Source organism: Cervus canadensis, chromosome 19 (genome assembly GCF_019320065.1).
Source record: "Cervus canadensis isolate Bull #8, Minnesota chromosome 19, ASM1932006v1, whole genome shotgun sequence".
Taxonomy (NCBI): domain Eukaryota; kingdom Metazoa; phylum Chordata; class Mammalia; order Artiodactyla; family Cervidae; genus Cervus; species Cervus canadensis.
Window position 1 is genome coordinate 43,525,592 of NC_057404.1, and position 12,223 is coordinate 43,537,814.

At 41.3% G+C, this 12,223-nt stretch overlaps 1 protein-coding gene across 4 annotated transcripts in view; it reads left to right on the forward strand.

The window, feature by feature from the left end:
* The first annotated feature begins 11,808 nt into the window (after window positions 1-11,808).
* The window catches only part of TET2 (tet methylcytosine dioxygenase 2), a 126,181-nt gene continuing 125,766 nt past the window's right edge, over window positions 11,809-12,223 (forward strand). The window contains exon 1 of one of the 4 annotated variants that reach the window (XM_043438860.1): window positions 11,809-12,013. The gene's annotated coding sequence lies outside the window, so the exon portion shown is untranslated. The remainder of the gene's footprint in view (window positions 12,014-12,223) is intronic. The other 3 variants (XR_006263795.1, XM_043438859.1, XM_043438857.1) reach the window with 3 other exon arrangements.

Consider the following 12,223-nt stretch of genomic DNA (forward strand, 5'->3'; position numbering starts at 1 on the left):
AGAATTGATGCCTATGAACTGTGGTGCTGGAGAAGACTCTTAAGAGTCCCTTGGACTGCAAGGAGATCAAACCAGTCAATCCTAAAAGAAATCAACCCTGAATATTCATATGAAGGACTGATAATGAAGCTGAAATTTCAATACTCTGGCCACCTGATGCAAAGAGCTGACTCATTGAAAGAGACCCTGATGCTGGGAAAGATTGAATGCAGGAGAAGAAGGGGACAACAGAGGACCAGATGGTTGGATGGCATCACCAACTCAACAGACATGAGTTTGAGCAGATTCTGGGAGATGGTGAAGGACAGGGAAACCTGGCATGCAATAGCCCATGGGATCACAAAGAGTCAGACATGACTGATCAACTGAACAACAATTTACATGTCTGTTTTCCCACTTGACAATAAGCTCGTGGCAGTTAGGCGACACATCTTGTCCACTGTTATATCACTGCATGAGAAAATAAATATGTTGAGGGGAGAATAATGCAGTGAACCATCACCACGTAAGTTCAGTTTTAATGATAGAACTAGGCTGAGAGAGCAGAGCCTGGGAAATGCCACCACTAGGGTGAAACAAGGATGACCAGATATGTCATTATGATCACATCTTAATGGATGTTTTTGCAATGGTATTTCTGTTCCTTTCTGGTCCTTCTGTGATCTGAGGGTTTCCTGGGCAGACCTTCACAATGGTGCCATTTGACTCTGCTTATGGTCATGTGCTGATCAAGCTGCCTCTTGAGAAGGTGGAATGGAAACACAAATGAGACATCAGTATTTCAAGCACCACCGTAGCCTGTGACAGTTTAGAAACTTCAGACTAACCATTTGGCAATGGAAAACGAGACCAGTGAGACTTCACTTCTAAAGCTTTAAAAAAAAAAAAAAATTCTGAGAAAGCGTCTTGCCTAGGTTAGTTTTCAATCACTTCAAATCGTTTGGTAAGCTACTCCCAAACCTTTGCAGTCACAGTACAACCCTTTCGTGAACAAAGCAGTTCAAAAGGTGGGGCCTACAATTTAGTGCTAAGGTCAATAAAGCTATGCTTTTGAATTGTATGCATAATCCCCAGATCTCTACCCTCCATGTCAGGCATGAAGTCTAAAAAGGCCAAAAATAGAAATGTATGCCAGCAAGTAAAATAATTATTGTCACCAAGAATTAACAACTCTACAGTCAATTTATTAAACACCAGTGCTTTTCCTTCCCCCTCAAGATATATGGCATCTAATGAAGTGCTCTTGCTTGGTAAGCAGCCGTCTTGGAGGGCACTCTCATTTGCTAGAGTTGTATGAAACTTGCCTTTTCATGAAATAGTTTAAAGCAAAATGTTTTACTCATTCCAAATTGTGTGTATGAAGTTTCATTTTGAGTTTTAGTTTCATTAGAAAATCTGTGAGTTTGTAACTGACTTAAACTAAATCTAATAAACCCCACCCTCTCCAGCCCTATTCAATAAAAAGGGAATTATTTTGATTAATTTCAGATTTTTTTTTAAATTGCTTTTTATGTAAATTTAAGTTATGTCTTCTTATCTAGTGACTTTGCTCCATTAAACACAAACTCACACCCACCCACACACCTATAACCAAAATATTTCTTTATGCTCTGAGAGGGAAAGACAGCAAGGAAGAACTCCAGTGTTTTTATCTTTCATACCTTTGAGTAAACTGTTATTCTTTCACTTAATAAATAGGTAACAGATTCACTTTACCCTCACATTTGAGTGAACAGAATGCCTACCACACTGACTGGGCTACATTAAAATATAAGCAAATAAATACATGGAAACACTGAAACACACTAAATGTTTCCATTACTGTAGCTTTCTGCTCTGCCTGTGTGACCATGGGCAAGGAATACAAATGTAGAATCAGCCTAGGATACAATCTCACAAGTTGGCCAGAACATTTTTTTCTGCTCCCAAGAAGGAATTAAAGTTGGTTTATATGTTTCCCTTTGGTTGTGCAAAAGTATTGAGGAACACTTAAGTCTGAGAAGGCATCACCTGCTGTGTGACCCTGGGCAAGCTACTTAATCTTTCTGACATGTCCCCTCATACACTGAACACATGTTCCCTAGTGTTAAAAAATAAGATAAAATGGGATTCATAAATGTCTCATCTATTTTAAAGATTATTGTAAATACTAAATGAGATAATACATATTAAATGATTGGGGTAGGTTTAAACTACAGACCTAAACCATGCTATTTACTCATATCAGGCTGAGTTTAACACTTCCATTAACTGTTTTTATTAGTTTCTCTTTTTAAAGTTTTTTAATATCTATTTTGTGAGTTGATAACAGTGGGCCTTTACCTTTAACAGTGGGCCTTACCCACCAAATTTATGATTTTACCCTTTTTTTTTTAATTTGAAATTTAGAGAGACTCTTCTGATTCTTGACAGTAGTTTTTAATGTTCTAAGATTTAAGGAGAATCAGGAATGTCTCTTTTATTAAACTACTTCAGTATTATCACTAGGATTACACCCACCTGACTTCTTCCAGCCCCATGCTAAGCATACCATTCTCCAATAGTTCTCTCTTCCTTCTCTTTCTCTCGCCAGTCTAACTAGGGTCAGTGGTTATAAGATTTCAGAGAAATAAATGTTAGGGACCACCAAACAACTGCTTCTTTAGCATTGTTTTTTATTTTTTACTTTTTTAAAGATTGATTTATTCTAACTGAAGGATAATTACAATACTGGGGTGGGTTTTGCCATACATCAATATGAATTGGCCATAGGGATACATGTGTCCCCTCCATTCTGAATTCCCCTCCCACCTTCCTCCCTCCCAGTCCCTCTAGGTTGTCACAGAGCACTAGCTTTGGGTGCCCTGCTTCATGCATTGACCTCAAACTGGTTATCTATTTTACATATGGTAATGTTTATGTTTCAATGCTCTTCTCCCAAGTCATCCGACCCTCTCCTTCTCCCACTGAGTCCAAAATAGCATCTGTTTTTGATGTTCTGATTTAATGTGTGTGTGTATTTCTTTTCACCTTCCACTCTAACTGCTCTTTCAAGAACACCTATTTTGTGGTCAGTGCTTAAATATAATTTATTCTCTTGGGGATTAAAGTCATTGTGAAATGCAGAACAATTGCTTGGCAATCAACCCACGTTCAACTTAGAGGCATGCCTAATTACTGACAGATCAAGGAGACTTTCTGCCAAATAGTAATAGTATTCTATTCTAAGATATAAAATAAGAAAACAAGTTAAACAGAGGTTGGTGCTTTAGATCTTTGCAGGAAACTACTTGGCCTTCCCACAGGCTCTGAGTTGGCATGAGACAGATCTCATTACACTTTCTCACACATCTCTTGAAAATATGAAAACACACTTAAAATATTTGAAGAAAATTCGATGTCAAGTAGTGATACTTTTAATTTTTCTTTCTTTTCCATACAGAGTATCATAAGAAAGAAAAGAATCTAACTCATGGGGGCCTAAAATTAGTTTAATCTGTAAAGCTCTTCCTTTCAGGAAGAGCTCTAATAGTTAGCATGGTGCTTTGTAATATATTCATAAACTACTGCCTGACTATTATTTTGGAGAAAGAAAGAAATCAGAATCAATTTGTCTAATCGCCTGGATTAAAGATTGGTTTACATTTTTTAAGAAAACTGTAATAAAACTAAACCAATAGATTTTTCTTATTAGAACAAAAATCCCAAATAGTCTTTGCCAGTTGAATTCAGGCAACCTTCAACACTCTTTCCTTCCCTCTGCACAAAGCTACCAGTCCTATCGTTTGCATTTTCCCCTGCTTCTTCCTTTTCACAACTGATAGTTGGGATCATGCTTTGACAGCTAATTACTTATCTTTTTCTCAAAGGAGAGTCTTTATTTTTAACCTGTTATAAGAGAACTTAGAAGGATTTGCTGCTCCTGCTGCTGCTAAGTCACTTCAGTCGAGTCCGACTCTGTATGACCCCATAGATGGCAGCCCACCAGGCTCCTCTGTCCCTGGGATTCTCCAGGCAAGAACACTGGAGTGAGTTGTCATTTCCTTCTCCAATGCATGCACGCATGCTAAGTCACCTCAGTCATGTCCGACTCTCTGCGACCTCATGGACAGCAACCCACCAGGCTCCTCCATCCACGGGATTCTCTAGGCAGGAATACTGGAGTGGGTTGCCATTTCCCTCTCCTCTTAGAAGGATTTAACCAACCTGAAATATAGAAAGGGAATCACAGGCAGATTTGCTGGATTTTCGCAAACATATGAGGCCTTCACCAGAATGCAGAAAGATACACACTGTTTGCTATTTGTCATGGAATGCTCCATGAATAACAACAGTATGTGCCTATTAACTATTAATATTGTGTGTAAGCATTAATCATTTTCATATTTTTACACACTAGGCTATACCAGTGATTTTAAAGCAAAGCTGTACATCTGATTTCCGTAAATTTTTTGAAAAATATTGTTATTCCAGCCCCATCCCACATGTTAATCAGAATCTTCCAAGATGCTGCTGGGGGAGTATAAATGTGGAACCTAGTTATATGTATTTTTTCAAATGCTCCAGAGGTGATCCTCGTTCATTTTCCCAGTGGAAAGATTTGGTGCCATCCTATTCTGAGTATTTTATCCTCAAACATCCATATGTCCTATGACAATTTCAGTAGGTGGCACTCTTTCCACCTGTCAGCTTCCCTCTTTGGTGGGGATGAACCCTAAGGTATCCCTGGAAATCAGGAGCAGATCAAGGATGCAACTACCTTTTACCAAATCAATATTGAAAACAGATAGCAGAACTTATATTTGTAAACAATTTGTTAGTAAGACAAATTTGGAGTGAGACATACATTAAAAGGGTGGAGGGAGTAAGCAAGGGTGTGTGGCTGTATTTATTTATTACATAAATATAATCACTGATCGAAACAGCTCAAACATGCCAATTTCTAATATACAGTTGGGAAACTTAAGAAACAGGGTAGAGAGAAAATGATGCTAAGAAATAAACAAAACCAAGTAAAGGTTAAGAAAGAAGAGTTTTTGTTTCTGCTTCTGTTTTATAAGGAAGAACGGGGAACACCAGTGTTATTGCAAAAAAACAAAACTCCCAACAACAACAAAACAACCCCACCCACACACACACACACACACACACACACACACACACACATTAATTGTGTGAAAAGTTTATCATGGCATCAAATATAGATATCTGTATCTGTAAGCCGGGGAGAGAGCACAGTGTAGCTTGCAAGGACATGAGCTTTAGAAACAGACAAATCTAGATTCAGATTTGGACCTTGGTTCAAGCTCTTTAATCCCAACCAAGTTACTTGACTTTTAATTCTCAATAAACTATTGCCTGCCTTATTTGGTTATTCTAAGTATTAAAAGATAGTTCAGTTCAGTTGCTCAGTCTTGTCTGACTCTGCGACCCCATGGACTGCAGCATGCCAGGCTGCCTGTCCATCACCAACTCCCAGAGCTTGCTCAGACTCATGTCCATTGAGTCAGTGATGCCATCCAACCATCTCATCCTCTGTCCTCCCCTTCTCCTCCTGCCTTTAATCTTTCCCAGCATCAAGCTCCAATACTTTGGCCACCTGATGTGAAAAGATAATAAATCTAAAAGAATTATCATAATGCTTGGTGCATAGCCAGTATTTAACAAAGAAACATAATGCTAGGTATATGTAAGTGCAGATGTTGAGTTTTGATTTTGTTTTTTTAAGTAACAGAATATTGGAAAATTACTGTGAGTTTTGAAGGGAAGATTGTGATACTAGTTAGTACTAGTAATGGTACAAAAATTTTGGAGGAAAGTGAGCAGGAAAAGATATGAGGACAATTTGGGTATCTGAAAAATGTCTAACCTTGGATTCACAAAACTTGGGTTTGAGAGGTGATCCTCTATTCACAGGCAAAGTCACTTAACCTCACTTTTCACTTTTATAAGATGGGAATTAAAGGCCATTTTGAATGTGGCATATGATTTTGAATATTAAACTTTTATTAGCATATACCTAAAATGGTGACCCACTCCAGTATTCTTGCCCAGAGAATCCCATGGACAGAGGAGCCTGGTAGGCTACAGTCCATGGGGTTGCAAAGAGTCAGACACGACTGAGCAACTTCACTTTCACTAACCATAAAAAGACTAGTGTACAAAGATGCTTTTTAAATTAACTATTCATTTATTTTATTTTTGGCTGTGCTGGGTCTTCGTTGCTGTGTGGGCGCTCTCTAGTCCTGAGTGGGAGCTACTGTCTAGCACAATGTGCAGGCTCCTCGTTGCAGTGACTTCCCTTGTTGCAGAATACAAGCGCAGGCTCTAGCCGGGTGGGCTTCAGTAGTTGCATCTCAGGGGCTCTGGAGCTCCACCTCAGTAGCTGTGGGGAGTGGACTGTTGCCCTGTGGCATATGGAATCTCTGGACCGTTGGCAGTCAGAATTCAAGTTGTAGAGAACAGGGGGCTACTCTTTGTTGTGGTGCAGAAGCTTCTCACTGCAGTGGCTTCTCTTGTTGTGGAGCACAGACTCTCGAGCGTGCAGTTGCAGCACGCATGCTCAGTAGTTCTGACAAGTGGGCTTAGCTGTTCCATGGGCATGTGGAATCTTCTTGTACCAGTGATGGAATCGTTTCCTATATTGGTGGGTGGATTCTCCTCCACTGTACCACCAGAGAAGTACCCCCAAATGCTTTTAAAACTATAAAATCTTATATCAATGTAGACTGGTGCTAAAGTAATTACTAATAAACTTCATTACTGAAGTTTATCACTGAAGCGGAAAAATTATTCTCTCAAAGAAAGTAGGACATTAAATGTGTTACCAAATTTGGATGAGAAGAAGAAGAGTAGTTACTGAATTGTGGATTCAGAATTCATGAGAAGGAAAGACATGGATGTTAGGAACACATTGGCAATACTTCTAGAGGCATTTCCATGAGATCTCTAGCAATCCTAATATTCTTTTTATAACATCTTTGGCAGTATTTTAATCAGATTAGATTTCTGAGTTTCATCTGACATCTCATTTTAACCCCCATTAAGTCAGTAGACACATTTGGTTTGAGTGTTAGGATTATATCATTTGTATCTATTTCTTTAAAAATTTCCAAATTATCTTTGGTAAGCATCTAGGGTTGGGCATCTCTGAGCCTTATGTTAAGTATGTATGTATGCATGTATTTTCAGTTCTATTTATTTATTTTTTTACTTTAAAATATTGTATTGGTTTTGCCATACATTGACATGAATCTGCCACGGGAGTACATGTGTTCCCCATCCTGAACCCCCCTCCCACTTCCCTCCCCATCCCATCCCTCTGGGTCATCCCAGTGCACCAGCCCTGAGCACCCTGTATCATGCATCGAAGCTGGACTGGCGATTCATTTCACATATGATAATATACATGTTTCAATGCCATTCTCCCATATCATCCCGCCCTCGCCCTCTCCCACAGAGTCCAAAAGACAATTGTAATTTTTTCATACAAAAGACTGCATGGAAATGTTTTAGTAGCCTTATTCATAATTGTGAAAACCTGAAACCAAGCCAAATCCCTTCCAAATACTGAATAGGTAACAAATTTTGGTAAATACATATAATAAAATACATTTCAACAATAAACTGGGATGAACTATTGTTAAACAGAAAAATATGGATGGATATCAAATGTATTATTCTAAGTGAAAGAAGCCAAAATGATACTATATAATTTCATTCATACAAGTAAAAAGACAAAATTACACAAACAAAATGAGATCAGTGTTTGCCCTAAACTGCAAGTGGAGGAGAGGGTGACTACAAATAAACACAAGAAAAATTTAGGAAATTTTGGAAAGGTGATTTCCCATGAAATATCCAGAAGAGATAAATCCATAGAGGCTGGAGGCAGATTGGTGGCTGCAAGTGGCTGGTGGGAAGAGAGATGTAGAACCACTTAATGGGTAAAGGGTTTTACTTTGGAGTGATGGAAATGCTTTGAAATGAGATAGAGGGCGTGGTTATACCATATTGTGAAGGCACTGCATTAATTCCAAATGGTTAATTTTATGTTACAGAAATTGCCACTCAACAAATTATTATTTTTAAAAATATATTAAGGACAAATTTTAAAAAATCCAAATTATAGAAAGAGAAATTAACCATATGAAACAAGGTCAGGAAAAAAAAAAGTAAAAATCACATTAACAAAAGAGAATTATAATATTATGATCCTTGTCTTTAGACAATGATTATTTATATTAGTAACACTGTATATCAATAATTTAAAGTGTTCTGTCTAAATGTTTCATCTCTTGGAGATTTTTTTTTTTTTAACTGGCATTCTACTTATGTTAAATAGATACCTTGTATGGTGTGCAGTAATGTCACTAGACAAAAGAAACAAGAAAGTCCCTTCACAGCAGACTGCTGTGCTGTTTGAAGGTCAACTGTCTTTTAAGCATGCAGAGAATCTTTATCATGTCATGCTTCAGAAATATGTTTTTGGAGATGGGAAACAACAAGCCATAATTTAATGTTTTTGTTAAACCACTGTAATTCTTTCAAAGGAGTGTGTACCACAACTCTCTTCTCTCTGTTGAAGAGAAAATCAAGTCCTTAAGAAAATTTCCTAGTCTGCAGGAGAGGAGGAAATTAAGAATCACCTATTATTTTTTGTTAGTACAAGAAATTTGCATTGTAAAGCAAGCTGCTGTTGTCAGCTCTTTAAAGGACAGTGAGACAGGAAGCTGCCTCCACCCTAAGAGGCTTAGAGACCAGCAACTGCGTCAGGCAGCAGGTGCCCAGGCCAATCAAGTCAGTTTTCTAACCCAGAAGAGCATGCCGTGGAACTTGTTCTAGTAGTCTTTTTTCTCTGGTTAGGAAGCAAGGATTTTGCTGTGTGGAAGCAGTGCTGGTCTTTCTAGTTGGAGGGGGGGAAATGGTAAGGAGTTTGCTAACAATTGACTGTTGTTAAAACAACAAATTATCTTTTAAAAACAGATTATCCACACCTATAAGAGGAGGAATCTCAAGAATGCACACAATTAATAAAAGCAGGCTCTGAACTACTCATACACATGTGCACTAATATTCAGTAAACAGCTGATTATGTGTACTATAGCTTTTCTTTCCCAGAAATAGAGGTTAAGAAAGAGGGTGCTTTTTTTTTTAATCAACAATACAAAATTTTACTAAAATATTTTATACCTGTAGACTTTTAGAATTTTACTTCCTTTTGCTGTTGAGAAGTCACAATGGCCAAGAGGAGTAAGGAATTTTCTTTCAAATTAACAAAATGTCATCGTGGTTAAGGGCGGGGTGGGGTGCAGAGAAGTTGGCAAGAAAAGGTTCAGGGCCTGTCGCAAAACCAACTGCAAGTCAAGTGTGATTCCAGACAGACAAGAACCACCTGTTCCAACACACAGAGAGGGAGGTGTTTAAAAGATAAATGAGAAGGAGGTGACCCTACAGATCGTCTCCCCAATTATCATATACGTAAGTAAGGGAGCATTCAGGCGGTCATATCAAACGCCTGTTGGTACAATACTTGCCTCATGTTATTCAATGTAAGAAGACATATATTTACTTATATACTTCTAGTCCAACAAGAAAAACTCGTGGAAGTAGAGAGTTTATGACTGGTAACAGTATTAATAATAACTACCTGGGCCCTTAGTGTCATATTTAATTCTCACAACACACTGTTTTAAGATGGGCTTCCCTAGTGACTCAAACAGTAAAGAACCCGCCTGCAATGCAGGAGACCCAGGAAACCTCCCCTGGAGATGGGAAAAGCAACCCACTCCAGTATTCTTGTCTGGAGAGTTCCATGGACAGAAGAGCCTGGCAGGCTGCAGTCCATGGGATCACCAAGAGTAGCACACCGCTGCCAGACTACCACTTCATACTTGACAGATGAGGGAACTGACACACAGAGTTAAGTACCATGCTCAAGGTCACACATTTAGTAAGGGGTGGAGTCCAGATGCATCTAGGTCTGTCTGACTCCAAAGCCCATGTTTTCCACAATTCTGCTGTTTTGTGCTGGACACAAAGGTAGGTCACAGTCTTCGGAAAACTTTACTTTTGGCACTTGAAAAACAAATTACAAGGCATCTCTTAAACAGCTTACAGCTCATTAGCAATTACCAAGACTTCAAAGACACGTTGGTGTGCAGTTAAAAAAGATGAAAATTCATTTTACGTGAATGCTTAGGGAAACGAACGATCTTGCTTAGACAAGTTCGAAACCAGAAGTCGAAGTCAACTTTGTCTCAAATTGGAATAAACAATGTTTCATTGGAACACACTTTAAACGCTCTTCTTCGTAACAACGTAACATACAGTTCCCTTTTTAAAGCCTTTTCAAAGAGGAAATATTCCGAACTGATAAAATTAGGTAAAGCCTTCACTTCTAAAGAAATTACGGACAAAAACAATGTGAGCTATACAAAATAACTTGTGTTGACTTAAGAATATCCTGATCATAATGTAGCGATCCCCAAAAAAGATGTGCCCCAAAAATCTCTAAAATTTGAATGCCAATCACGTGAGAACTTCTAACAGAGGGCGAATCTCAAAAACTATAACGATTCACGTGGGCTTTGTTCTTTATCTCATCTTCAACATAAATGATGATTCTTTTTAACAAAGCATTAAAAGGAGAAGAAAATGTACTCGGCAACAGAGGAGAAAAACCGTCAACGGATGCGAGTGATTATAGAAGCCCGAACGTCAGGGAAAATCGAGCGTCCGTCATTCGGAGTTTAGTTCTTTACGGGTCGATTTCTTCATTACTTAATTATAAGGCTGGACATTTTTGCAAAATAGAGGCTCTTACTCGAGGAAACTTAACCATTTGAAATTGCAGGTTTATTCCTTACGACCGAATTGAGGGAGAAGTAAGGAGTCACTGTTGAGAAAGTCCTCTCGGATCTGCGTGAATCCTTCTTCTCAGCCCACGTGGCCAAAGTAAACAGAAGGTGGACTGGGGCGGTGAGAAGCGGGCCTCGGTCAATTTCCTAATTTGTCGCGTCTTTGAGACTACAGGCCCCTAAAGCACTAAGGGCATGCCCTCTAAGAAATTGGGGAGTGCTTCTGCAGAGCGAGATTAAGACGACCGCGTGGAGAGGATGCTAAAGCGGGCGCGAGGCGAGGCGATGGACCTACCGGGGGGTGGGGTGCGGGCCTGCGCGGGCGAAGGTGGGTGCGCTCCGGGGCGTGCGCGGGGATACCTGCCAGGAGGTGGGAGTCCGGGCGGATGCGCGGGCGCTGGGGACTGGGGAGGTGCGCACCTACTCTAAGGTGGCCGTGGGTGCGATTCCAAAAAAAGTTTCAAAGGTTCAGCTAGGGTCTCGCATCCTCCTGCCAGGGACCCACACTACCTCCGCCGTCGCGCCAGTCCCACGCCTCCACCCGGGTGGAGACCCATCCAAGGGTCCCGGGGTCCGGACCTTCCCCCGCGCTCCTCCCGGCGCACCGCTCCCCTCCCTGGCTCCGCAGTCCCAGCCTCGAGCGCGCGCCCCTTCGTTTGGCCCCAGGTGCCTCCGGCTTTTGTGCCGGGAGCCCCGGGGCGAGGAGCCAATTCCCGGGGAGTCCGGGCCGAGAGCCCCGGGGCGGCGGTGGAGGCCCGGGCGGAGAAGGCGGTGTCCGGGGCGGAGGGGAAGGAGGAGGCGGCCAGGAGGAGGAGGAGGAGGAGGAAGCGGGGCGGAGGAGGCGGAGAAGCCGGAGGAGGAGGAGGCGGGGAGCGGCGGCGGCGGCAGCGGCTAGAGCTCGGGCGGCCCCGCCGCCTCCTCCTAGCGAGCGCCGCGCGCCCAGGCCCGGCTCGCATGCGAGTCACGTCCGCCCCCTTGCCGCGGCCGCCCCGAGACGCCAGCCCCGCCGAGTGATGAGAACAGACGTCAAACTGCCTTATGAATATTGATGCGGAGGCTAGGCTGCTTTCGTAGAGAAGCAGAAGGAAGCAAGATGGCTGCCCTTTAGGATTTGTTAGAAAGGAGACCCGACTGCAAACTGCTGGATTGCTGCAAGGCTGAGAGACAAGAACGAGGTCAGAGCGCTTCTCTTATGCCGCGAAACTCTCCCTTTCCTCTCCCCTCCGCTTTCTCTCGGGCTCACAGGGACTGGGGAGCAAAGTCTGCAGTGTCACCCACAAATACCAAGAGGGAAGAAGGGAAGCTTCACAAATTACTGGAGCCTCTTCAACATGGCTGACAAATATAGTTTTAATTCCCCCCCCACCCCCCTTTTAAACCTGTAG